The 26,848-nt window shown below is 45.2% G+C and overlaps 1 protein-coding gene across 1 annotated transcript in view; it reads left to right on the plus strand.

Moving 5' to 3' along the window:
- Positions 1-18,231: 18,231 nt before the first annotated feature.
- The window catches only part of KIF18B (kinesin family member 18B), a 71,993-nt gene continuing 63,376 nt past the window's right edge, over positions 18,232-26,848 (plus strand). Inside the window, exon 1 of the mRNA XM_068241142.1 lies at positions 18,232-18,636. The gene's annotated coding sequence lies outside the window, so the exon portion shown is untranslated. The remainder of the gene's footprint in view (positions 18,637-26,848) is intronic.

The raw sequence follows: 26,848 nt of genomic DNA on the forward strand, positions 1-26,848 counted from the left end.
TGCAACAATCTTTCCTCCCGTCTTTCGTTTTTGGCTAGTTAATTCCCGTTGTGCTGCCATGGAGGCTAGGGGAAAGCGGAAAATTGAATACTTTCCTTTCCCCTAGCATCCATGGCAGCACAGGGTACCCACCCTGTTCGGTGAGGTGCTAGTTACAAAGACACTGGGCGGGGTGGGGGGGTGGGGGGTGGTTAAACACTTATAGTTACTCTGTCCTATGGGGTATTAGGGGCGGGGCCAATACCGTTGTGCTGCCATGGATGCTAGGGGAAAGGAAAATTACCGGTAGGTAAGTATTCAATTTTCCGCTTTACCTCCTTCCTTAATTGTCTTTTTAGGTGCAGTGGCCCCTTTTTTTTTTGTTACATTTTGCTAAATGAAGAACAGTTCCCAGAAAAAAAATACAAGCATTTCACATTCAAATAGAGCTTCAAAGGAAATTCCCGCAGCAGGATGTTACTCACACATCCTAAACACTCTTCTCTCTACAAAGCACAGCATGCTAAACCTAGGTAGTTAAAAAAAAACATTTTTTAAATGCTTTGTTTTATGTATAAAACACTGTAAATGGAAAGACAAAACAAAACAACAAATACGCTAAAAAAAATACATTCCTTCTAATAGAGTTTATTATTACCCTAACATTGCCACTTCGATTTTACTGAACCCTGGAAGAACAAGAGTTACAACAATAAAGATACAAAAAGTCAAAGCTAAATATGATAAAAAGGCAATAAAAAGTTACCCCAATAGGAGGACTGATATATATAAAAAAATGTATTTAAAAACACTGGACAATGCATTTTACAAGCAGTTTTATTGACCTGCGGAAGAGGGTGGATGCACATGAAACACATTGTCTAGTGTTTTTGAATAAATTATTTTTGTACCTTGTATCAGTTGCCATTTAAACTGTTTTTAATCATCATCTTACACATCCTTTGAGTTACCTCCCTCTCAGTATTATACTTATGAACCCTTATGGGATTAAGCTTTTAGTTTGGGCAATTCTTAGTTTTTACATTTTCCCATCTACTAACCCTTTTTTTGGAGTGCGACCTAACCACACCGAAGCAAGTCGTGGTTGGTGACACCGTCAAGCGAGAATCTGTGGCTGCCATTCTGCAAGTGATTTTGTGAGTACCCCATTTGCTTTCTTTCCTTTCTGCATTGCTTTACATTTTTTTTTAAATCTCCCCCAGGAAGAAGAACAGATACTACAGACCCCCATCACTGTGACTGTGTTATATTAAAATGAGCCTAAAGTGAAGGGGAAAAAAACAGTTTAACTTGCCTGGGGCTTCTACCAGCCCCCTGCAGCCGTCGTGTGTGCCCTCGCCATGATTCTGCCATGTTTCCACAGGGCCCCTCTATCAGCTGGAATTGGCAGCCACTATGCACGTGCGGCGCCTGCAACGTGTGTCCTCGATCGCGCTCCCACTAACTTTCTGCACATTCACAGTAGAGATTTTAATGTACTGCACATGCGCATAACTCTCCCGTCCACAGGAGCACAATCAGGAGGCGTGCGGACCAGGGCCCGGCAACCCGTGTCCTTGAACACCCTACCCCTACTGGGAGTGTTCTGCGCATGCACAGTGCAGATTTGAACGTACTGCACATGCGCAGAACTCTCCCGTCCACAAGAGTGTGAGCAGGAATCGCACCAAAGAGGGTCGTGCATCCAGCTAAAAGAGGGGTGCTGCGGGTGGCAGGAGCATCGCGCAATGACGGCGTGGGCACAGTGCGGCTGCAGGGGGCTGGTAAAAGTCCCAGGTAAGAAACTTTTTTTTCATTTAAAGGATTACTGAGGTGACCATTTTCATCTATTTTTGCTCACCTGAGGCTTCTTCCAGCCCCTAGATGCCATTTCAGTCCCTCGCCGCAGCTCTGGTCCTCCCCGATGTCCCGATGGCCACCCATAAACATCTCCAACCCGCCACCAGGTCGGCACACTTGCGCATGCACCTCGTCCCCGTGCAACCATGTCACTGGGTGCATACCGCGCCTGCGCTGTACTACGCCAGATAACATGGACATGTCACGATGAGCAGCTTCGCCGACAGCCAGCGGGTTGGAGATCTTTACAGGTGGCCAGCAGGACATCGGGGAGGACCAGAGCTTCGGCGAGGGACTGAAATGGCATCTAGGGGCTGGAAGAAGCACCAGGTGAGTGTAAAATAGATGAAAATGGTGGCCTCGGAAATCCATTAACCTTGGAATATTTAATGCCTATTCCTGGCCCAGATTTTCACAAGCAAGCTCTGATTAATCCTTTGTGTGGTATTTTTGATGGAAGAGTTGCTCTTTCAACCTCAATCATCTGTCGCCTCTCCTTTCTGTTCCTCTCTTTGTATAACTGTCTGTGCAGCAGAGGATCCTTATCAAGATCATCACAGCTCTCATCACAACTACTTAAGTGTAAACTAGATCCATTGGCCTGAGCTACAAATTGTCATCAGCAAAGTGTCCATTAACATTAATGTGCAGAGACTCAGGTAACAGAGCATGGATCTTATCTGCGGTTTTCTACAAACCTACAGACCAAGATTGAAATCAAATACGGTATCCGAGAATGAAATCATACAAACAAGCATTAACCCTCTGCACTCAAGTCACTCACAGCAAGCAGAAACCCTACTAAAGATAAAAAAAAAAAAACTAGGATGCAAAATTGTATTCGGTTGCAGATATGGAAGATATTAGATTCCAAAATGGAAATAAGTGAGCATAGCTATAGTTTCTAGTGGATTAACAGCCATCATCCTGTTTTGCTTGGGGATCAAATACTTACTATATGTCACTCAATAACCAAATACTTGTTTCACTCAATGACATGAAAATCAATGTATAAGTCAACTTAGAAAAGAGCTTTGTACATGTTGCATGCACAGCATACAGTAAATACAAAATACAAATCTTTCTCGCTAAACCTCACCTATTGTTGAAAATATTTTTATAAAGTGGGTTGCTGCATTTTAGGGACCCTGTGCGCTGAGTGAAAACGAAATTTGGACTTACCTGGGGTTTCCTCCAGTCCCCCATAGCCCACGAGGTCCTCCAACATCTTATTCCCTCTACTGGTCCCGCTGACGGCTCCAGTAATCGGTAACTTTGAGTGAAATCTCATGTGCGTGCCCCTGTTGTGCGCCCTATGCATTATCACGCCGGTCTCTTTGGAGAACGGCACATGCGCAGAAGGTTTACGGTGACTGGTGTGACGACGCCGGGGGCACTCACGTGCTACTTCACCCCAAGTCGCCAATTACACGAGCCGCCAGTGGGACCAGGAGAGGACAGAAGAGGATGCCGGAGGACCTTGCAGGCTACGGGGGCTGGAGGAAACCCCAGGTCCCAGGAAGCCCCACCATCTTTTGACAGTGCCCAAATTACTGACTGAGCGCTGCTATAGCCGCAATTCATAATACAGCCTATGGCGGTGCCCTAATTTCCAGCGCCGTTTTTGCCTGATTCGGCTCTAAAGGCATGTATCTCTCTCGCCTGCATCTAGCGGCCTCACATCCTCTGCAGACAGGCAGCAACCAACCTGACATGACTGAACAAAATTACCCATCTGATAAAGTATACTTATTACGCACCAGTGCCCAAGACAAATCAGAGAGACTTCTTCCCAATGCCGTGGAATTCTGGAATGTTTTATAAAGTGCGCTGCACAACATTGGACAGCTTTAACAGATTATATTTTTAATATGATTATGTGTCTGAACACATGCTGGAAGGGAGAGATTGGACCATATGAAGCGGGTGTGAAATGTATGAAAGCGTGTGTATGGCATCTGTGTGTTTACAAGCCAGGAAATAACATCAGGAAACCATAATTACACATTCTTGCTCTTCCAAGAGATACTCTGCAACAGTTATTAAAGGAACTACAATAAATTAATGATGCGCATCTACAGACTGCATAATATACAATAAAAATGATACAGTTCCCTTCCTCATAAATTACAACGCAACCTTATTATGTGTATTTATATAGTGCTGACACTGTCTGTATTGTTTTATAGATTATGTATTTACATCACTAAGGGCCTTTTTCAATGCATACACTCCAATTGGCGGCACCCATGCGTTTTGCCAATCATGCAGCTATCATAATAAAAATGCAAAAAAAAAAAAAAAAAGAATCATCTCCAAAAATGCAATCTTCCTTTCGGTTTCTCTGTATTTTAGTTTTCTTTGCTGGCAAAATAAGCAAAAAGAAAATATCTTAAACCCTGACATAACACTGTGGGAAAGGTTTCACCACAATTTATTTATTTATAAAGCACCAACATATTACGCAGCGCTGGACATTAGTGTAGGTTATAGACAATATTTAGGGGTGACATACAGCAATACGACAATACAGGAAAACAAGAAAAACCAGATCACGCAGCACAGTATGAGTACAAGGTAATGCTTAGTCATTGGATGGGAGCATGGAGATAAGGCAAGATGAGTTCACTCAAATGCATAGCATAGGTGCACAGTAATGCAGGTGCATGATCAGGTAGGACACAAAAGGAGGAGGACCCTGCCCAGAGGCTTACAATGTAGAGGGAGAGGTAGGGACACGAAAGGTAGGGACCAGAGTTCAGCTACGGGTTTAGAGCACTTGTGAGGGGTGGTAGGCCAGAGTAAAAAGGTGAGTTTTTAGGGCCTTCTTGAAGATGTTGAAGGAGGGGGCTGCCCTAATGGGTGGGGGTAGGAAGTTCCATAGTGTTGGTGCAGCTCTTGAGAAGTCCTGGAGGCGTGCATGGGACTGGGTAATGCAGGGGGCGGTCAGGCGAAGTTCATTGGAGGAGCTGAGTGAGCAGCTAGGTGCCTCTGAGTGAGATCTGAAATGCAGATTGGACAGGTTTTGTGGACAGATTTGTAAGTCTGGCACAGTATCTTGAATCTGATTCTGGACTGGATAGGAAGCCTGTGGAGGGATTCACAGAGGGGAGACGCTGTGGTGGAGCGATGGGAATATCCACCTTCCCTCTCTGCTCCCCCACCAATAGTCACCATCAATGTAGAAAATACTCCAATAACCTCAACTCCTAAAGCTTTCTGTTTGGGGGTATGTATGGACTCTGCACTCTCATTTGGACCACATATTAACACATTAACTACCTCCTGCTACCTCAAAAACATTTCCAAAATTCTTCCCTTCCTCTCACAGGAGAATTCTTGAACATGTGCTAATCATATCCCGTCTTGACTACTGTAACACCCTACTCTGTAGTATACCAAAAACCAGACTGGCACCTCTCCAGTCCCTACTGAACTTTGCTGCCCACCTCTTCAACCTGTCCTCCCGCTCATCTGATGCAGCCCCTCTCTGGCAATCTCTCAATTGGCTAACTATTGCCCAAACGTTCCAGTTTAAATCCCTCATCCTATGATACAATGAACTACATAAGTTGTCACCTCCTTACAGTTCCTCACTAATATCCAGATAACATCCCACCGGGAGCCTTCGCTCCTCCCAGGAGACCCTCTTGTCCTCTAGCTTAGTCACCTCCTCTCACTCTCACATCCAGCACTTCTCAGGAGAGTCATATCTTCTTTGGAACGCTGTCCCACAGCCAGTCCATCATGCTCTGAGCCTGGAAACCCTCAAACCTACTCTCAAAACATACATGTTCAGGCAAGCTTATAATTTGCTATAGGAAGCATTTGAAGTGTACTGCTTCATCCGCTAACCTTTGTGTCTCCTTCCCTAATGTTTCCACCCAGTACCCTCCAGATTGTAAGCTTGCAAGGGCAGGGACCTCCTCTTAGTGTTTCTGATTCTGCTGTAATTTATCATATGAACATGTACCAGTATTGGTGATGTCTCAAACCACACAAGCTATGTATGTTTTTCCATTCCTGGATGTCCTAATTGTATACATATACAGTACATGCTCCCCACTATTTGTTTTGTACGATATACATCGCTATGGAAGAGGTTGGCACTTCATAAATAAAAAATAATAATAAAAATAATATCAGCCATACAGAAATTCCTGATGATCTATTAGAATAAAAGGTTAAAGTGAACCTCCAGACTAAAAATCTACTCAGCAGAACTGAAAGGGCTTGGTGGTTCTTTGACAGTTTCATGGCATCAGAACTTTGTTTTTCTTACCCAAGCTTCATTTTTAGCTGCACATCAAAGAAATCTGCCCGGGCATTTTTCCCGATGATGTGCAAACCATGATGGGATTTCTGATGTTGTTGTGCTCTTTCTGCTGTTTTGGCGCAAATTTATTTTTTTACGTTTTGAATTTGAGATTTGAAGCCTAACGTGCACAGCTGGTAGGGTTTATCAGGATACAGGACAGTTGGAATTGTGTCTCATGCTCCCTGTCACCTCCTTTCAACCAAAAAGAAGTCTGTCCCCATGAAATCACAAATATTTGCAGAGGCGCTCACACGCTTTAAGGACCTGAACCAGTTTTATATGCTCCTGTACTGCCTGATGAAGCGGGACTGTTGACCGCGAAACGCGTTGCGATTTTATGGAGCTGTGAATAAATTGTATATTTTTTACTCTGCATTTGAGTATATGTCCACTATCAGAGGGAGATAAGTCCACCTCGACTTCCCTCTTTTTATAATTTGTAGAACATTGTTTTACTCTGCTTGGCGCCTCTGTTCGTACATATTACAGCACGATTAAGTCCACCCCTGGTGAATGGGGTTCTTTCCCCATTTTCCTATCTACAGAGAGCGACTTTTATACCTGAGTGGGGTCAGGTACTAATACTCCCCACCTGCCTGTCAAGTAGTTGCCTGATGGTAACCCACCTTTGTGAGTATAAGGACCTTTGACATTACATTATATATTGAGCTTACCAGACAATATTGCACTATTGGGCTCTTGGTGTCCTCTGTTTTGTTTTTACAAATATTTGCCTGTTCTTTTAAAACAGGGTAGGTAAGAGATTATATTACCTACAGTATGTATTTTAATTAACTTAACTAACGTAACTTAATGACAGTACCTTTGTTTAGGCTGAAGTTCCTCTTTAAGAATTTTTCATGGGAAAGGGGTACGTACCAGCTACTGACTGAGATGAAGTTTAATCCTGGGTTAAAGTTCCTCTTTAACCCATAAGCAGCTTCAATAGAGTTACCTCGTGTGAGATAAGTGCTCTGCTTTTGACCTCAGGCAGGTGGGGAGAATTAGGACCTGACCCCACTCAGGTTAAAACAGTCGCTCTCTGTAGACAGAAAAAAGGTTGGGGAAACTCCCCTCCACCAAGGGGTGGACTAGATGTGTGTAAAATTCCAAAATAACAGAGGCGCCAAAGTAGAGTAAAAACGTTTAAAAAGGAAGGGGGTGGGTGGATGCACCTCCCTCCAGCAAAAATGATCAGGCTAAATAAGCCGTTATAGATATAACAATAACATTTATTAAAATAAGTCTCCAGTTGTGCAACGCGTTTTGCAGGCCAACATCCCGCTTCATCAGGCAATCAAGTGCGGAGAACACCACGCTGATCATTGAAATAACGAGAGTGCCTAACGGTTTTTAAACGTTTTTACTCTACTTTGGCATCTCTGTTATCTTGGAATTTTACACACATGTAACAAAGAAGAAATAAAAAATTAGCTAAAATAAACTGGCTTACCCAGGGCTTCTAATGGTCCCCCGCAGACATCATGTGCCCGCGCAGCCACTCACCGATGCTCCGGCCCCGCCTCCAGTTCACTTCTGGAATTTCCGACTTTAAAGTCTGAAAACCACTGCGCCTGCGTGTCCGTGTCCTCGCTCCCGCTGATGTCACCAGGAGCGTACTGCACAGGCCCAGTATGGTCTGTGCCTACATTTTTTGTGTTCCCAGCCACAATTGCGCTCTCTATGCTGCTATATGCTTCATGCTATATGCTATAGCAGCATAGAGGGAGCAATTGTGGCTGGGAACGCGAAGAATCACTCGCGTTCCCAGCCTGTCGGCTCCTGACGGCGAAACCGGAAGTGGCTGCCAGCGGGAACACGAGGATCGGGGGGACACCGGACAGCTGCTGAAGGCTATTGGAAGCCCCAGGTGAGTAAAAGTCATTTTTTTTTTACTTAAGGATCACTTTAAGCACTTGCAAGCCTCTAAATAAATTGGCTGCTAAAGGGTTAAGCTTCCACTCAAGTGTACATCTAGTGCTGTCTATTATTTACATCCAGGTACATTCTTTCTTTGATCAGAACCAACAAGCCAGGGTGAGCATGTCTGTGGAGCTCGGGACAGCTTCATCAAACCTAGAACTACGCCCCTCAGTACAACAGACAGGCGAATTAACGGCTCAACCCCACTGAAAGGAAACTTCTGGAATATAAATACAACTTTTGGAATATAAACATGAGTAAACTGCTTCCTCCTTATTGACACCTATAACCCACATCTGGAAGCAATTACATAAGATTATGAAAGAGCTCCAACACATGCAGCATAAGGACTACAGGCTGTGAGAGATATTCTCAGAACTCCAGCTCCTGGTAAACACACAAAAAGCAAACCACTGAAAAAAACAAACTATTTGTTCAAACAACTCTCAGGCTAGAGTCCCACTACGAGCGCTTTGCAGGAAAACGCAAAGCACCCACAATTTCCTGAATTACAGAAGTGACATGATTTCACCGCAATCCACGGAGCAATCATAATTTGGCTCTGTAGCCACTGATGGGATCACTACCAAAATGCTGCATGCAGAAATCTGTGATTACTTCACAATCCCAATGCTGGAAGTGGGGGCAGGGCTGTATTTAGGGTTTGGGCTCCCCTAGGCACCACACATCTATGACGCCCCAAAGGAGGACATTGGCGGTGCGCAAAGCGCGCCGCTGCAGAAAAATGGGCGTGAATGCAGTGGGCGTGTCCATAACATACAGTGGGTGTGACCTATTACAATTTCCTAGTAAGAGTGCCACCCAAAGTCGGTGGGGCCATGTTTTCTCCCCGGATATGAGTAAAGTGACCCTAAAAAAGCAAGTATGAAATTTCCCCCCCCCCCCAAAAAAAAAAATACAACAACAAACAAACAAACAAACATGTTCTCTCGCACAAAATAGTGGTAGGATTAGATTGTGAGCTCCTTTGAGAAAAGTCAGCAACATGACTATATTCTCTGCAAAGTGCTGCGGAAGATGTCAGTGCTATATAAATACATAATAATATGGTAGGACATTAGACTATGGCAGGATTAGATTGTAAGCTCCTCAGAGGATAGTCAGTGACATGACTATGTACTCTGTGAAGTACTGCTGAAGATGGCAGTACAATATAGTACAGTAGAATGGCAGCATGGTGGTGTAGTGGTTAGCGCTCTCGCCTTGCAGCGCTGGGTTCCCGGTTCGAATCCCAGCCAGTTCAACATTTGCAAGGAGTTTGTACTTTCTTCCCGTGTCTGTGTGGGTTTCCTCCAGGCACTCCAGTTTCCTCCAACATCCCAATAACATACGATACAGATAAGTTAATTGGCTTCCCCCTAAAAATTGGCCCTAGACTACGATACATACATACACATATGACTATGGTAGGGATCAGATTGTGAGCCCCTCTGAGGGACAGTTAGTGACAAGACAATAAATACTCTGTACAGCGCTGTGTAATATGTTGGTGCTATATAAATAAATAGCATAAATACAGTAAAATAATCGCAACGTTGGCATTTCAGCAGAAAATAATCGCAATGTGGGCATCATTTCACCATAAAATAATCGCAACGTGGGCATCAATTCACCATAAAATAATTGCAATATGGGCAGCAATTCAGCAGAAAATAATCGCAACGTGGGCATCATTTCACCATAAAATAATCGCAACGTGGACATCATTTCACCCGTAAATAATCGTACAGTGGGCAGCATTTCAGCAGAAAATAATCACAATGTGGGCATCACTTCACCATTAAAATAATCGCAATGAGGGCATCATTTCACCATAAAACAATCGCAATGTATGCAGCATTTCAGCAGCAAATAATCGCAATGTGTGCAGCATTTCAGCAAAAAATAATCGCAATGTGGGCAGCATAACACCATAAAATAATCGTACAGTGGGCAGCATTTCAGCAGAAAGTAATCGCAATGTGTGCATCATTTCACCATAAAATAATCGCAACGTGGGCATCAATTCATCATAAAATAATCGCAACGTGGGCAGCTTTTCAGCAGAAAATAATAACGTGTGCAGCATTTAAGCAGAAATTAATCGCAATGTGGGCAGCATTTCACCATAAAATAATCGCAACGTGGACAGCATTTCACCATAAAATAATCGTACAGTGGGCATCATTTCACCATAAAATAATCGCAACGTGGGCAGCATTTCAGCAGAAAATAATAGGTATCCCCCAGTTTAGGTAGTTGGTCTATAGGTGTCTCCCAGTTTAGGTAGTAGGTATATAGGTGTCCCCAGTTAGGTAATAGGTATATAAGTGTCCCCAGTTAGGTAGTAGGTATATAGGTGTCCCTAGTTAGGTAGTAGGTATATAGGTGTCCCCCCAGTTAGGTAGTAGGTATATAGGTGCCCCCCAGTTAGGTAGTAGGTATATAGATGCCCCCCAGTTAGGTAGTAGGTATATAGGTGTCCCCAGTTAGGTAGTAGCTATATAGGTGTCCCTAGTTAGGTAGTAGGTATATAGGTGTCCCCCCAGTTAGGTAGTAGGTATATAGGTGTCCCCCCGTTAGGTAGTAGGTATATAGGTGTCCCCAGTTAGGTAGTAAGTATATAGGTGTCCCCAGTTAGGTTATAGGTCTATAGGTGTCCGCAGTTTAGGTAGCCTGGAAGCGGGAGCGGGCACACACAGCAGCGGGGAAGGGGGGACGTCACTCCCCCCTCCCTCACCTGGGGCTCCCGCTCCCCCTTCCAAGCTTGCCCCCTCAGTCAGTCAGTCAGTGCAGAGTGGCAGTGAGCGGGCGGCCGGCGAACATCTTACCACCTTCAGGCACCGCAGAGAGTTTAGGCTCACCTCCCCGGCTGCTGCCACTCTGTTGGAGGGGGGGGGGGGAGCGAGTTCCCCTCCATGTGTATGTGCGCCGCTCCCCCCTCCAAAAAAAAAAAATACATAAATTTCCTGATAAAAATATTTTAATAAAAAAAAAAAAATTACATGGGCAATAGGTGCCCCCCCCCCCCCCGAGGGCCCGCCCATGGCACCGGCCCACGGGTGCCTCTTAAGAGATACGGCCCTGAGTGGGGGTACACCCATAGAAATCCACTGGTGTAGTGCTTTGCAGATCACTGAAAAACAGTGAGTGCTCCAAAATCGCTCCCAGTGGATCCCCGACCTGACGGACCATTTGTTAGGGTTCTTGCTAAACATCGGAGTTCTGTTGATTTCGTCACTGGTACCAAGGGGCGAGCAGCCCCAGGGTGTGGGGTCTAAACGAGCACAGGTCTTCACCAGCGCACCCCGCAAGGGATGATGGGCCTTCGCCCCTAGTGGGCGGCAGACTGCTGCCTGATGCTCGCAGGTCATGACCCCTAGGACTACCACACGAGTGACGGAAAGAACAGAGGGTACCTGACGGGATAATAGGGGACCGTTGGGCAAGGACAAGCTAGCAGGAAAGATAGGCCTAACCTTAGGGATCCCAGGAAGGAACTGGCTGGCAGGGAAAAAGCCAGGAAGGAAACGGACAGGCAAGGGTAAGGAGCTGACAGCTAGGATCCCAGGAGGGGTACTGACTGACAGGGTAAGTCCCGGAGATACTGACAGTCAGAGGTAGTTCTTGGGAAGGAAGCTGACAGGCTAGAAACCAAGGAGGGAAAAGACAGGCTGGAGGAAACCCTGGGATACTGCAGATGACTGGAGAGTTCCTGGAAGGAACTGGCAGGCAGGGAAAAACCCCAGGAAAGCTGTAGGTGACTGAAGAGCTCTGGAGGGAACTTGCAGGCTGAGGGAAACCCAGGGAAGCTGCAGGTCACAGGGAAGTGAGGCAGGGAGACTGACAGGGAACTGGGATGGATGGCAGACTGGAGTCTGACAGGAAGTGCAGGGATCCATGTTAGGCTGCAGGCTGATAAGCAGACAGACAGGCTAAATCAGGCAAACATGTGACTGACAGGCAGGCAGATTAGCAACAGGGAATAGCCAAAAGGGAAACGACTAGGAAAGGGAGACCCTGGAAGGGAAAGGGAAAAGCCAAAAGGGCGAACGGCGCGAATGCTATGGCTGTAACCAGGGATGCAACAGCAACTAAACAGTGAGAGTGCTGGACTTATATAGCCATCCTCTCAATTAGTGTCAGGTGCAGTACCGCCTCCGCCCACTGCAGAAAAGGGGAGCTGGCACGCGCCTAGCAGCAGAGGGAGGCGCCAGCACCAAGGAGGAAGTCGGCTGGCGTCTCTCCACCATGCGGGGAGACGGACGAGAAGCTGCGTAGGACCCGGCGGCTGGAGTGAAACGCGCAATGGTTAAACTCCGCCACCATTGCAGGAGAGCCAGCGCAGGAAAGAGGCGAGGTAAGCATGAGCAATCGTGACACCATTTCCCCTGCATGCATTTTCAATGCGATATTCAGAATGCATGCAGTTTTCCAATCGCAAGGATGCCAACACAAAATCTGTAAAAAGCTACAGTGCTAATTCCTATCCTTGTAGTGCACTGCCAACAACCAACGCAGTGCAGGCTTACTTCAAATCATTCATAGACCCAAGTTATAAGGTCTGTCACTCAAACAGATAGGCACTGCAGTCCACGTTCCTTTCTCCGGCACCTTTTCAATTATTATTCCCAGAGTAGCATTGTAAAATAAAAAACATTTTGTACTGCAAAAATTAAGATTTGTGCTGCTTTCATTTTGAAGATAATAGCACTTATTACATAAGTGTATTACATACAACAACCTACAGACATGAAACTAGTATGGGTGGGTAGTGCTGTGCATGTGCTCATTAGAGATGGCCCGAACTGTTCGCTGGCGAATCTCTATGTGCCTGTACTACTTCCGGGTCGCTATGACCAGGAGTAGTACGGCTGCGCTGGGCCGGCGGTGCGCGTCTTTGATCGCACACCTGTTTCAGAATCAGAATCAATTTATTTTTGCCAAGTAAATTTGCACCTACAAGGAATTTGTCTTGGCAGTTGCTTAACAAACACAAACAAAAACAATACAAGGACAGACAGTGTGAATATTACAAGTTAAGGACATTATAAGTATAGTGGCAGTAAGCAATGTGAGAATTGTTCATTTACAGTTCTGTGCTGATTACTATCAAGTCCTAGCAGCTCTAACGTGGTTCAGCATTAGGTATGGCTACCGCTTGAGGAAAAAAGCTGTTCCTGTGTCTGGAGGTTTTGGTAGCGATTGACCGGAATCTTACTCCTGAAGGCATGCGCTGGAAGATGGAGTGAGCTGGGTGAGAGGGGTCAGAGGCAATTTTGGTTGCTCTCTTTCTGCACCTGCTAGTGTAAAGATCCTGCAGGGAAGGTAAGCTACAGCCAATTATCCTTTCCGCTGATTGGATGATGCGCTGCAGCCTCCCCTTTTCTAATGCTGAGCAGGAGCCGAACCATACAGTCATAGATGATGTTATGGTGGATTCGATGATTGCAGTGTAGAACTGCACCATTAGATTTTGAGGTAGGCCAAACTTTTTCAGCTGCCGTAGATGGTACATTCTCTGTTGTGCTTTCTTGACAATAGTGGTTGCCGGCTACTCTCTGCGCATGAGTGTGACGTCACTCATGACGTCACGCACATGCGCAGAAAGTGCCCGGCAACAGGAGCACGATCTAGGACGCGCACCGCCGGGCTAGCGCAGCCATACTACTCCGGGTCATAGTGACCTGGAAGTAGTACAAGGTGAGGTGTTCGCCGACATCTCTAGTGATCATTTGTGCTGCAAAAATCACCTTTCTAGCCTTTAAAATCTTTTATAGTTTTTTAGATATTTACATTTTTATAAAGGTCAAAAGTTCAATTATCCCCACAACAACATCGCTAAAGGTGGCCACACACCATACAATAAAATGATCCGATTTTACGGCAATTTGATAAAAACGATCGGATCTCCTAAAAAAATCGAAAGGTTTTTTTTTCATTCGACTGAAAAATCCGATTGGATTTCCCGCTTTTTATCTATCCGGAATGCCAGATATTTTTCTTCAATTTCTCTAGAGATTGTATGGTGTGTATGGCTGAAAAAACTGACAGACCCCGGCACTCCTCAATCAATCTTCTTTTATTAAGGCCACAAAGCACAGGTACAGACGAAAGCCCCTATGACTTGTATGGTGTGTGTTAGATTGTCAAATTATTAATATACGTACCCAAACAATTTACTCAGAGTTGTGACTGAATAGAGTACTGGTTAAAGAGAACCCGAGGTGTGTTTAAAGAATGTTATCTGCATACAGAGGCTGGATCTGCCTATACAGCCTAGCCTCTGTTGCTATCCCAAACCCCACTAAGGTCCCCCTGCACTCTGCAATCCCTCATAAATCACAGCCGTGCTGTGAGGCTGTGTTTACATCTGTAGTGTCAGTCTCAGCTGCTCCCCCGCCTCCTGCATAGCTCCGGTCCCTGCCCCCGTCCCTTCCCTCCAATCAGCAGGGAGGGAAGGGATGCAGGCGAAGACTGGAGTTCTGCAGGAGGCGGGGAGAGCAGCAGACTGACACTATAGAGATAAACACAGCCAGATCTGACAAGCTGTTTGTCAGCAGCGTGGCTGTGATTTATGAGGGATTGCAGAGTGCAGGGGGACCTTAGGGGGGTTTGGGAAAGCAACAGAGGCTGGGCTGTATAGGCAGATCCAGCCTCTGTATGCAGATAATATTCTTCAAACCCACCTCGGGTTCTCTTTAAGGGCACTGCCTTTGACATGGGAGACCAGGGTTTGAATCCTGGCTAGGGTCAGTACCTATTCAGTAAGGAGTTAAAGGCAAGACTCCCCAACACTGCAGGGTGGCCTCCTGAGCGCGTCCCAGTGGCTGCAGCTCTTGAGCGCTTTGAGTCCGATAGGAGAAAAGCGCTATATAAATGTTTGGATTATTATTATTATATTAGAGTTTCCAATCATTTTTGTCATAATTGGGGAAAAATTTAACATATGTGTGTGGTACATTGGTCATATTTTTGAAATGTTACAATCAGTCAGAAAAATTGATTGCAATTCTTAAATTGAACAGATATTTAAAAAATTGTATGGTGTGTGGCCACCTTTAGGCTAAATGAGCTTGAGTGAACTTTTGACCTTTGTAAAAGCGTGAATATCTCAAAAACTATAAAAGATAGAAAGATTATTTTTGCAGCACAAATGAGCACATGCACAGCACTACCCGCCCATGTTGTATGGAGGGGGGGGGGGGTGATGGTATTGCTTTGGAAATAATAAATGCTATTATCTTCAAAATGAAAACAACACAAATCTTAATTTTTGCAGCACAAATGGGCACAAACGTAGCACTAACCAAGCATGATGGAATTTTTATTTGTGCTGATTGTAGGGGAGGCCAACCAATAAAGGTGATACATAGTCAATTAGTGATTGAAATATCAAGTTTACCCCCGTTCATATGCTTTTCTAACAAATTGAAATTGTCCCAAGGTGCATTACTGACTGCACAAACGTTGAATATTTGCACGTAACTCCTTGAGGAATCTGTTGTCAAAAACGGAGATCATCAGTTTATGCACATGCAAAGTTTTTATTCTACATATTTTTTAGATCAACATTTTAAAAGGCACCACACAACTCCCATGCATGAATGTGTAGTGTGGGTTATGTATGAGGAAGTTGTTTGAGGGGGTATTTTACTGCTTGAAACTAATACTAATAAAGGTATTAAATTTTAAACATCATCATCTGCGCCCCGGCCCTGCGCAGGACGCTATAGCGGGCAAGAACGCAAACAAAGCTATGCGTAGCCCAGGTCGCGCAGGCGCAGTTGCCGTAAGTCGACGGTACCAAAGCTGCACTGTGGCGGGAGAGTGGAAGATTGTGCAGGACCGGTGAGGGACAGGTCGGCTGCTGGGGGCTTGGGAAGCCCCAAGTAAGTTAGGGCCTTTTTCCACTAGCCTGCGATTTGCTTCTGACTGCAAATCGCAAGGTACATTAAACTAATGGAAACTGCAGCAGCAATTTCCATTAGTGCGATCCGATTGCGATTTTGGTCAAAGCGCAATCGTCATCCTGCTGCGTTTTGTATGCGATTGAGCTGGACTATAATGAGTATAGTAGCTCTTTTCCACTATGAAATGCAATCGCGATTCCGATCGCAATCGCGTTTCAATTTCCACTATGCGACTGCGATTGAGCTACTATACTCATAGTCCAGCTCAATCGCATACAAAACGCGGCAGGACGATGGTTGCGCTTTGACCAAAATCGCATCGCAATCGGATCGCACCAGGGGCGTAGGAATAGGCCCTGCAGCCCCTGCGCCCGCGGGGGGGCCCGGCCCCCCCCTGGGGCCCGCTTGGGGCCGTTTTGTGGGTGCTGGAGGGGTGGCAGCATGAGGGGAAAGCCTTGCCCACAGTCGGCGGGGAGAGGGGTAGTTCCCCCCTCTCCCTCACCTCGGGGCTCTCCCCTCTGTGCTCCCCTCCAGCTCGTAAGTGTCTGTGGGGCTGTGGTGGGCAGCGAGCGGCGGGCAGATACATACCTGCTTCCGTGCGTTCCATCGGAGACTTCTCCCTCTAGCGGCTGACGTCACTTCCGATTTTCAGGTGTCTGCTGCCCACATTACGATTTTCAGGTGTCTGCTGCCCTCATTACGATTTCCAGGTGTCTGCTGCCCTCATTACGATTTTCAGGTGTCTGCTGCCCACATTACGATTTTCAGGTGTCTGCTGCCCACATTACGATTTTCAGGTGTCTGCTGCCCACATTGCGATTTTCAGGTGTCTGCTGCCCACATTGCGATTTTCAGGTGTCTGCTGCCCACATTGCGATTTTCTGGTGTCTGCTGCCCACATTAGGATTTTCTGGTGTATGCTGCCCACATTAGGATTTTCTGGTGACTGCTGCCCACATTGCGATTTTCTGGTGACTGCTGCCCACATTGCGATTTTCTGGTGACTGCTGCCCACATTGGGATTTTCTGGTGTCTGCTGCCCACATTACGACATTCTGGTGACTGACTGCTGCCCACATTAGGATTTTCTGGTGACTGCTGCCCACATTACGATATTCTGGTGACTGCTGCCCACATTAGGATTTTCTGGTGACTGATGCCCACATTGCAATTTTCTGGTGACTGCTGCCCACATGGCGATTTTCTGGTGACTGCTGCCCACATTGCGATTTTCTGGCCCACATTACGATTTTCTGGTGAACACTGCCCACGTTACGATTGTCTGGTGAATGCTGTCCACGTTACGATTTTCTGGTGAACGCTGCCCACATTACGATTTTCTGGCCCACATTACGATTTTCTGGTGAACACTGCCCAAGTTACGATTGTCTGGTGAATGCTGTCCATGTTACAATTTTCTGGTGAACTCTGCCCACATTACGATTTTCTGTCCCACATTACGATATTCTGGTGAACGCTGCCCACATTACGATTGTCTGGTAAATGCTGCCCACGTTACAATTTTCTGGTGACTGCTGCTCACGTTACTATTTTCTGGTGACTGGTGCCCACATTACGATTTTCTGGTGAACTCTGCCCACATTATGATTTTCTAAAGGCCCACATTACGATTTTCTGGTGAACTCTGCCCACATTACGATTTTCTGGCCCACATTACGATTGTCTGGTAAAATGCTGCCCACTTTACAATTAATTTACAGTGAAACGCTGCCCCATTACGATTATTTGGCACCTATGGGGGGGGGCCCCATCCAAATATTCGCAGGGGGGCCCAGTGATTTCTAGTTACGCCCCTGGATCGCACTAATGGAAATTGCTGCTGCAGTTTCCATTAGTTTAATGTACCTTGCGATTTGCGATCAGAAGCAAATCGCAAATCGCAGGCTAGTGGAAAAAGGCCCTTACAGTTTGTTTCAGAGAATTTACAGTTCCGCTTTAAATCTATTAGGTTGGTGGCGTCAAGGCATCAGGCATGTATTTTGTTTCCTGCTGGGTTCCCCATTTCTTATAAATTAGTGGTTGTAACCAAATTGCCAGAGCAGCCATGCCATGGGTCCCCTCAACTACCATTTGTTGTTGAATGAAGCAAGGAGTGTGACAGGAGGCTTTTGTCCCGCTTCCCAGCGTCTCCTCTTTCAGTTTCCACATGCCGTTTTTCTTATCAAACCCCACAGCCTCCAACGTAACACAGACTCCGACAAAATGGCCGCTGCAGACGTTTTTCTATTCACTCGTTTTTACTAAAAGGAAAAACATTTCAGCAATCCAGACGATTTTCGGAATGTCTTCCTTACAGTCAGGCGCAGGGCTCGCCGGTTAGATAGCCGGGGGATCCGCCGTCTACTACGGGGAAATCCAGCCACACAGCCCGGGAACCTCTGTCACTGCTGAGCGCTGCTGTACAGCATCCACCAATCACAGCTGCAGTAGCGACCAGAGCGGTCAACTTCTGACCAATCATCGGCTGTATCCGGACGTGCCCGCGTGATTTGAACTGAGTCTGGCGGAAGCGTGAGAAAGGGGGCGGGGCCAGCCGTGAAGAGGGGAATATTAATAATACTACGAGAATTTATGAGCATTGGGACATAATTATAATAGTAGCGGCTGCAATTAGTATTCAAGGTGAGTAAAGACTGGTCACGTGGTTTGCTTATAATAGAGATATAGATATGTGTGTGAGCAGGAACAGGCACAGAGCTTAGTAGTGTGATGTACTACGCCTTACTATAGGGCAGCTCAACTTGCCTAAAATGCTGGCGTCGCAGCTGATCAGAGGCGTCTGTAGTAGTAGCCAGTATGCTCCTTGCTAGATCTGCAAAGCCCCCTGGTCAGTTGGATCCCTCAATGACCGATCTATCCATACTTCTAGATTATCGGTTTGCAAGGTCAGGGTGTTCTGGTATTCTGTCAATGTATGCTAAAATGTTGGAACAAGTGACCTCCTGAGTCGAAGCTTGGGATCAAAATAAGATATTTGCCTCATGCTTGGAATACACGGTTCGTTTTTTAGGTGATTAGATGGTTTGATACATAATTTCCTACATGTCCGATCTCCCTTTCGATTCTTTCGCCACTCGATTTCTTATAGAAGTGAATGGAAAAATTAGAAAAACCAGCGGAAGATAAGAGAATCGCCTGCAGAATTGATTGGCAAAAACGATCGAGAGGAGAAACGCATGGCAGAAACCAACTGTGTATTCCCAGCATTAGAGAGGGTAGCCTCAGGATCCTACTGAGGCTTCCCTTGGTGCTGCAATGTCGCTGAGCACGGCTCCCCTCCAGATCTGGACTGTGCTACTCCTCTGTTATGATCGTGGCCGTGCATGTGCAGTAGCACAGAGCTGGTCGTACATGAGTGGTTCCGGTGTAATGTCAGATATTGCAGCCCGGAAGCAGCCTTCCTCACTGAGTATTGCGCATGCTCAGTGGGAAGTTAGACATTATTTACCTGAAATATCTCCGCTTCCGCACCACGTAGACTCCCGAAATTTTCAGGGGAGGGAGGGGGACCCCCAGATCTAGCTCTGTGTCGAATTGCAGCCCTGCTAGTTCCCGAGATAGGTTTGCTGCAATCAGTCTCGGGAACCAGTGGGGCTCGGGGGCTGCAATTCGGCACAGAGCTAGATCTGGGGGTCTCCTCCCTCCCCTGAAAATTTCGGGGGTGTACGTGGTGTGGAAGCAAAGATATTTAGGATGTTTTACGTGGCTGCACAATTTAATGGGACGCAGGCTCCAACTGCGCATGCGGGGCTGCAAAACGTGCAGGGCTGCAATTGCTGACATTACACTGGCTTACTGCGCATACATAGGCGAGCTTGCGCTGCCACACTAGGAAGAAAAGTTGCTCGACAGGGGACATCAGAGCACCGAGGGAAGCCTCAATAGGATCCTGAGGCTTCCCTCTCTTTAGGTAGGTATCTCATTTTGTACGCAAGGTTTTCGGCTCGGCTATACTTTAAGGTGTCCATTAACAATACAGCCCAGTGTTCTTCCCAGAAATTTATTCCAACCGGGTGGCATGAAAAAGTAGCCGGGTGGGGGAGAATGCAGGTTCTGCGCAACTCTGCTTACAGCATAAGATGAGGATGAGGAGGCGAGCCGATGATAAGCGGGTGGTCACCAAAATTAGCCAGGTGGAGCACCAGGCTAAAAGAGCCTGGGGAGAACACAGCTTTTTTTTTTCATCCAATGCGACCTATCGATGCAATTTTTACGATTGAATTTAATTGGAAGGTAATAATCTATTGTTCATAAGAACAATAGATTACCTTTCAATTAAATTCAATCGTAAAAAACAGGTCAGGGCATTTACTCTCTTCTTCTTCTTCTTGGATTGTAATATCCAACATTCGGGTCGATTACATTTTTGGCACTAGTCTGCTTTAGGGGACCCAGTAGAAAACCTCATAGGGAAATTCCAGTAACATGATTGGGTGGACAGCACCGTCTCTAACTGCTAGGTTTCAGATAGGTTGTAGTAAACCACACCCACACTATTCAGCGAATCACAACTGCTTTGTGCTATAGAGGGTGCTGTGATTGGATAACTTTTCTCTACGAGGTTTCCTTCTGGGTCCTCTAAGCAAGACAAGTGCCCGATTGGATCATAAAAATCACGTTGAAAGATTGCATCTGATTAAATAGTTGTACTGCAATGGGCTTCTTTATTCTGATGTAATGTGTCATATGAACGTGTGTGAGGCATCGGTGATGTCTCAAATCACACATCAATTATGTCTGTACTGTATTTGTATTGCTAGATGTCCTGATTGTACAGCGGTTTCACCGTCTCATGTATTTATGCTCCCTTCTGTGTTTTTTTGTTTTTTGTTTTTTTGTTTGTACTATAGCTATAGAAGATATTGGCGCTTTACTATTATTATTTAGTGTTTATATACCGCTGACATCTTCCACATAGCTTTACAGATTATATAGGGCCATTTTTTAGGGGGAAGTTAATTAACTGATCTGTATGTTTTTTTTTTTTTTTTTTTTTTTTTTTTTTTTTTTTTTTTTTGAGCTGTGGGAGGAAACTGGTGTGTCCGGAGGAAGCCCATCAGACACAGGGAGAACATACTCCTTGCAGATGTTGACCTGGCTAAATAAACAATAATAATAGTATTGGGGGCTCATATTCCTGAAAATGCTGGTCATGCTACTGTAAAGCTGATTATCTGTGTATCAATATCAGGGCTGTGGAGTCGGAGTCGGGGCAATTTTGGGTGCCTGGAGTCGGGAAAAAATGCACCGACTCTGACTCCTAATGAATTAAAACTGTAATTAAAATAGAAAATATGAGATAATGTTCTATTTCTTGGATAATAAATATATATATATATACTCAAAAAATTAGCATATTGCGATGAAGTTCATTATTTTCTGTAATGTACTGATACACATTAGACTTTCATATATTTTAGATTCAAATACACACAACTGAAGTAGTTCAAGCCTTTTATTGTTTTAATATTGATGATTTTGGCATACAGCTCATGAAAACCCAAAATTCCTATCTCAAAAAATTAGCATATTTCATCCGACCAATAAAAGAAAAGTGTTTTTAAAACAAAAAAAGGTCAACCTTCAAATAATTATGTTCAGTTATGCACTCAATACTTGGTCGAGAATCCTTTTGCAGAAATGACTGCTTCAATGCGGCGTGGCATGGAGGCAATCAGCCTGTGGCACAGCTCAGGTGTTATGGAGGCCCAGGATGCTTCGATAGCGGCCTTACGCTCATCCAAAGTGTTGGGTCTTGCGTCTCTCAACTTTCTCTTCACAATATCCCACAGATTCTCTATGGGGTTCAGGTCAGGAGCGTTGGCAGGCCAATTGAACACGGTAATACCATGGTCAGTAAGCCATTTACCAGTGGTTTTGGCACTGTGAGCAGGTGCCAGGTCATGCTGAAAAATGAAATCTTCATCTCCATAAAGCTTTTCAGCAGATGGAAGCATGAAGTGCTCCAAAATCTCCTGATAGCTAGCTGCATTGACCCTGCCCTTGATAAAACACAGTGGACCAACACCAGCAGCTGACATGGCACCCCAGACCATCACTGACTGTGGGTACTTGACACTGGACTTCAGGCATTTTGGCATTTCCCTCTCCCCAGTCTTCCTCCAGACTCTGGCACCTTGATTTCCGAATGACATGTAAAAGTTGCTTTCATCCAAAAAAAGTACTTTGGACCACTGAGCAACAGTCCAGTGCTGCTTCTCTGTAGCCCAGGTCAGGCGCTTCTGCCGCTGTTTCTGGTTCAAAAGTGGGTTCATGCTTCCATCTGCTGAAAAGCTTTATGGAGATGATTTCCTTTTTCAGCAGGACCTGGCAACTGCTCACAGTGCCCAAACCACTGGTAAATGGTTTAGTGACCATGGTGCTCAATTGGCCTGCCAACTCTCCTGACCTGAACCCCATAGAGAATCTGTGGGATATTGTGAAGAGAAAGTTGAGAGATACAAGACCCAACACTGTGGATGAGCTTAAGGCTGCTATCGAAGCATCGTGGGCCTCCATAACACCTGAGCAGTGCCACAGGCTGATTGCCTCCATGCCACGCCGCATTGAAGCAGTCATTTCTGCAAAAGGATTCCCGACCAAGTATTGAGTGCATAACTGAACATAATTATTTGAAGGTTGACCTTTTTTTGTTTTAAAAACACTTTTCTTTTATTAGTCGGATGAAATATGCTAATTTTTTGAGATAGGAATTTTGGGTTTTCACGAGCTGTATGCCAAAATCATCAATATTAAAACAATAAAAGGCTTGAACTACTTCAGTTGTGTGTATTTGAATCTAAAATATATGAAAGTCTAATGTTTATCAGTACATTACAGAAAATAATGAACTTTATCACAGTATGCTAAATTTTTGAGAAGATCCTGTATAACTATTTTCTCTCTCTCTCTCTCTCTCTCTCTCTCTCTCTCTCTCTCTCTCTCTCTCTCTCTCTCTCTCTCTCTCTCTCTCTCTCTCTCTCTCTCTCTCTCTCTCTCTCTCTCTCTCTCTCTCTCTCTCTCTCTCTCTCTCTCTCTCTCTCTCTCTCTCTCTCTCTCTCTCTCTCTCTCTCTCTCTCTCTCTCTCTCTCTCCCCCCCCCCCCCCCCCCTCTGGAAGACCTACCCTGAGTGGGATGGGATCTATTACCCATCTGCATCTGCAGCCCGCTATCCCACAGTTACCGTGTGTCTTGCGAGACACCAAACACGCCATTCAACTGCTGGAGGAGTTGAGAATCGACGGAAAGGTATTGTTGGCGACGGCCGATGTAGGTTCTCTTTATACCAATATCCCGCATGAAGGGGGTATTGAAGCAGTGAGAACCTTTTTACACCAATATACCGATTTTCCTGGCGTTAAAATGGAGTTTATTTTATCTTTGCTCGAATTTTCGTTAAAACATAATTATTTTTGGCATAAGAAAGAATTCTTCCAGCAGGTGTATGGCTGTGCGATGGGGGCATCTTATGCCCCCAGTTTAGCTAATATCTTTATTGTCGCTGTGGGAAGCAGAAGCATTAGAAGTGGGTGGACCTAGTATACTTTTTTGGAAAAGATATATAGATGACCTGCTTATTATGTGGCGGGGTGATGAGGCGAGTTTTCGTGAGTTTATAGGATCTGTCAATAACTTGAGGACAAATATCCAACTTACTGCGGAGTGTAGTGAGGTGAGTATTAATTTTCTTGATCTGGTTATCTCCCGTGTAGGAGAAGGCTTTTCTACTAGATGTTATTTTAAGCCTACAGACCGAAATTCCTTTATTGATACGTCAAGTTGTCATCACCCACAGTGGCTCAAGGGTGTCCCTAAAGGCCAATTTACTCGTATTAGAAGGAACTGCTCTGATTTGAATGACTACTATTTGCAGTCCGATACATTGGTAAAGAAGTTTGTAGAAAAAGGTTATGAGAAGTAGGAGATAAGAACAGAACTGATCTGATTTGCACTGGGGGGGAGAGGATTGTGGATGACTTAAAGGCATTTTCCTTCCTCAGTGACTTCTCAGTGCAATTCAGACAAGTTGAAAAACTTTTTCATAAACATTGGAACATCCTTACGAGCGACCATGTTTTGAAAGATGTTTTACCTTCCACTCCGAATTTTATTTATCGTCGGGCGCCAAATCTTAAAGATCGATTGGCACCGAGTTGTGTAGTCCCCCCTGAGAATAAAACACTATCTGGATGGCAAGTGTCTGGATTTTTCCCATGCAGAAATTGTAAATGTTGCAGGACGGCAAAGGGATGTAAAGTGAATGAAATTATATCCCATTCCAATGATGGTAAATTTAAAATCAAACAATTTTTGAGCTGTGCAACAGCATATGCAGTCTATGTGATCTGGTGTGAATGCGGCCTACAGTATGTGGGCCGCACCACCAGATCACTTAAAGAAAGAATAGGCGAACATATTAATAATATTATAAAGGGATTTGATCAACATAGTGTATCTGCCCACTTTAAGCTTAAACATCATAGTAACCCTGCTTGTATGTATTTTTTGTGCAATAGAAAAATTATCTCCTAGCTGGCGAGGATGCAATAGGGTGAGGGAGCTGTCTAAAAAAGAGACTAAGTGGATCTTTGAATTGGATACGCTAACACCCAGAGGTCTAAATGTAGATTTGGATATAAATTGTTTTATTTCGAATGGTTGATGCCATAGGAGGTGTGATTTCTCACTGATGACGGGATTTTACCCTTCCTTTACCATTGGTATGTAATTTTTACCTTAGAATCGCTTTTTTGATATCTTCCGGGTTTTTATTGCGATTGTAGCTCATCCCCATATCTAAATTGCTTGACTTTGGTCGTTTTGTTCTTCTGTATTGCCCTCTAGTGGTGGCCTTATTGGAGAATGTAGGAGTTTGTGTGAGTAATCACGCCTCTTATTTAGTTTTAGTTTTAACCTTTTAACTGAGTTATTATATGAAGATTATTGTTTCATGATCTGCGTATCATGAACATTTTTATTATTGTTTAACTACCGTGCCCCTCTGGTGACATGCGCCGATACACAATGCAGTTAAGCTTCCTTATTTTAGCATTTGGGGGCGTGTTTTTCGGCTGGGAGGTGTTGCGGGGGTTTTTTAGGAGCCGGTATGCGGCATTGCGTCAGCCCCTGATGAGTCATGTTATGACGAAACGCGTAGGGCGGAGCTACGCATCACGTGACCGGCAACTGTAGGAGGCACCAGGAAGCAAGACGGCATGTGTACTGGCGGCTGTCCGGGACCTCAAAGATCTTGATACACGCTGTTTGAACCTCTGCTTTTGTGAGTGCAATTTTTATACGCTTTCCTTAAATAAAACATTTTTACACTATATGGAGCATTTTAAGTCCTAGAAATCTATGAGATGAACTGATGATCAGTGATTGTGCTTACCCCCCATGTGATATATCTTTACCTCCGGATCGAAGGGAGGCTCTCGAGGTGAGTGCGGACGCACTGGGGGGAGTGTGTCATTGCACGAGGTGTTGGAATTTGTGTTGCACAGAGTTGCACTGGAGAGGTGATGGGCACTGAATAGTAATTGGATTACGCTATGTGCTCTTTCTTCTCTCTTACATGACGTGTAAACTGGAATTCGTGGAGTTATCTGACATCCTGGAACGGAACTTTAACGGATACGGTTTTGACTGGAGACAAGTTATTTGGTGACAGTTGAACTGAACTTTACGATTATCCTAGTTTAGGAGCGCAGTCTCTCTTTTAACAAAGCCTTTTCTAGTTTTGATGTTTGACGGATACCTACCTCCTGAGCATTTGATATATTGTGGTGAAGAATTTACCATTCCCTACATACAATGACTTTCTAAACCTGCGCTGACCTTTGATGTATGCCTGACTTCTGAACTTTTGGACATTGTTCTTCTCAGCGGTGGTTCCATTGTCCCTTGGCGCCGATATATTTGCTACTATATATTACAGTATCATGATCAGCTTTTTCAGGAATGTGAGCTATTATTATTATGATTTTGATCTCATTCACAGGGGACACTGGACATAGTGTGAATCAAGTTTTAGGCTGGCTTCACACTATGCTTGAGTGATATGCAGTGTTCTCCCCAGGCTCGTTTTGGTGAGCACCCGGCTGTTATCAGCACACCTCCTCCTATGCTGTGAGCAGAGTTGCACACAGCAACACCGGCCCTGCATTCTCTCATCTCACCCCACCCGGCTACTTTTTCATGCCACCCAGCTGGAAATAATTTCTGGGAAGAACACTGGATATGGTATTCATATTTACAAAGGTGCTGTGCTGCTCCAGGGCCGATTGTAGAGTATGCTCCACTGCTGGAGCAGATGTGTACCATTCATCTAAAGAATGGTAAAGTAAGCTGCTGTCTGGAATAATCCTAATGTTAGTGGAATTTCCCTATGAGGTGTCCTGCAGAGTCCCCTTAAAGGGAATCGGAGAGGAATGAAATGTGAAAATAGAAAAAGCTTTTATACATACCTAGGGCTTCTTCCAGCCCCATAAGCCTGGATCGCTCCCACGCCGCCAGCCTCCGCTTCCTCTATCGCCGCTACCGGGTCCCGTCACTTCCAGCGGACGCGGCCAGTTGTCCGCATCACAGGGACTCCCTCAATACCCTTACGCATGCGGCTGCCTACTGCAGTAGGCAGCCGTAAGTGTATGGAGGGAGCCCCTGTGATGCGGAGAATTGGCCGCGTCTGCCGGCCGACTGGCGGTAATGACAGGACCCGGTACCGGCGGATCCAGGCAGCGGAGGATGGCGGCGTGGGAGCGATCCGTGCGTATGGAGCTGGAGGAAGCCCCATGTATGTATAAAAGCTTTTCTTTTATCCTCTCTGGTTCTCTTT

Source organism: Hyperolius riggenbachi, chromosome 6 (assembly GCF_040937935.1).
Source record: "Hyperolius riggenbachi isolate aHypRig1 chromosome 6, aHypRig1.pri, whole genome shotgun sequence".
NCBI classification, from domain to species: Eukaryota; Metazoa; Chordata; class Amphibia; order Anura; family Hyperoliidae; genus Hyperolius; species Hyperolius riggenbachi.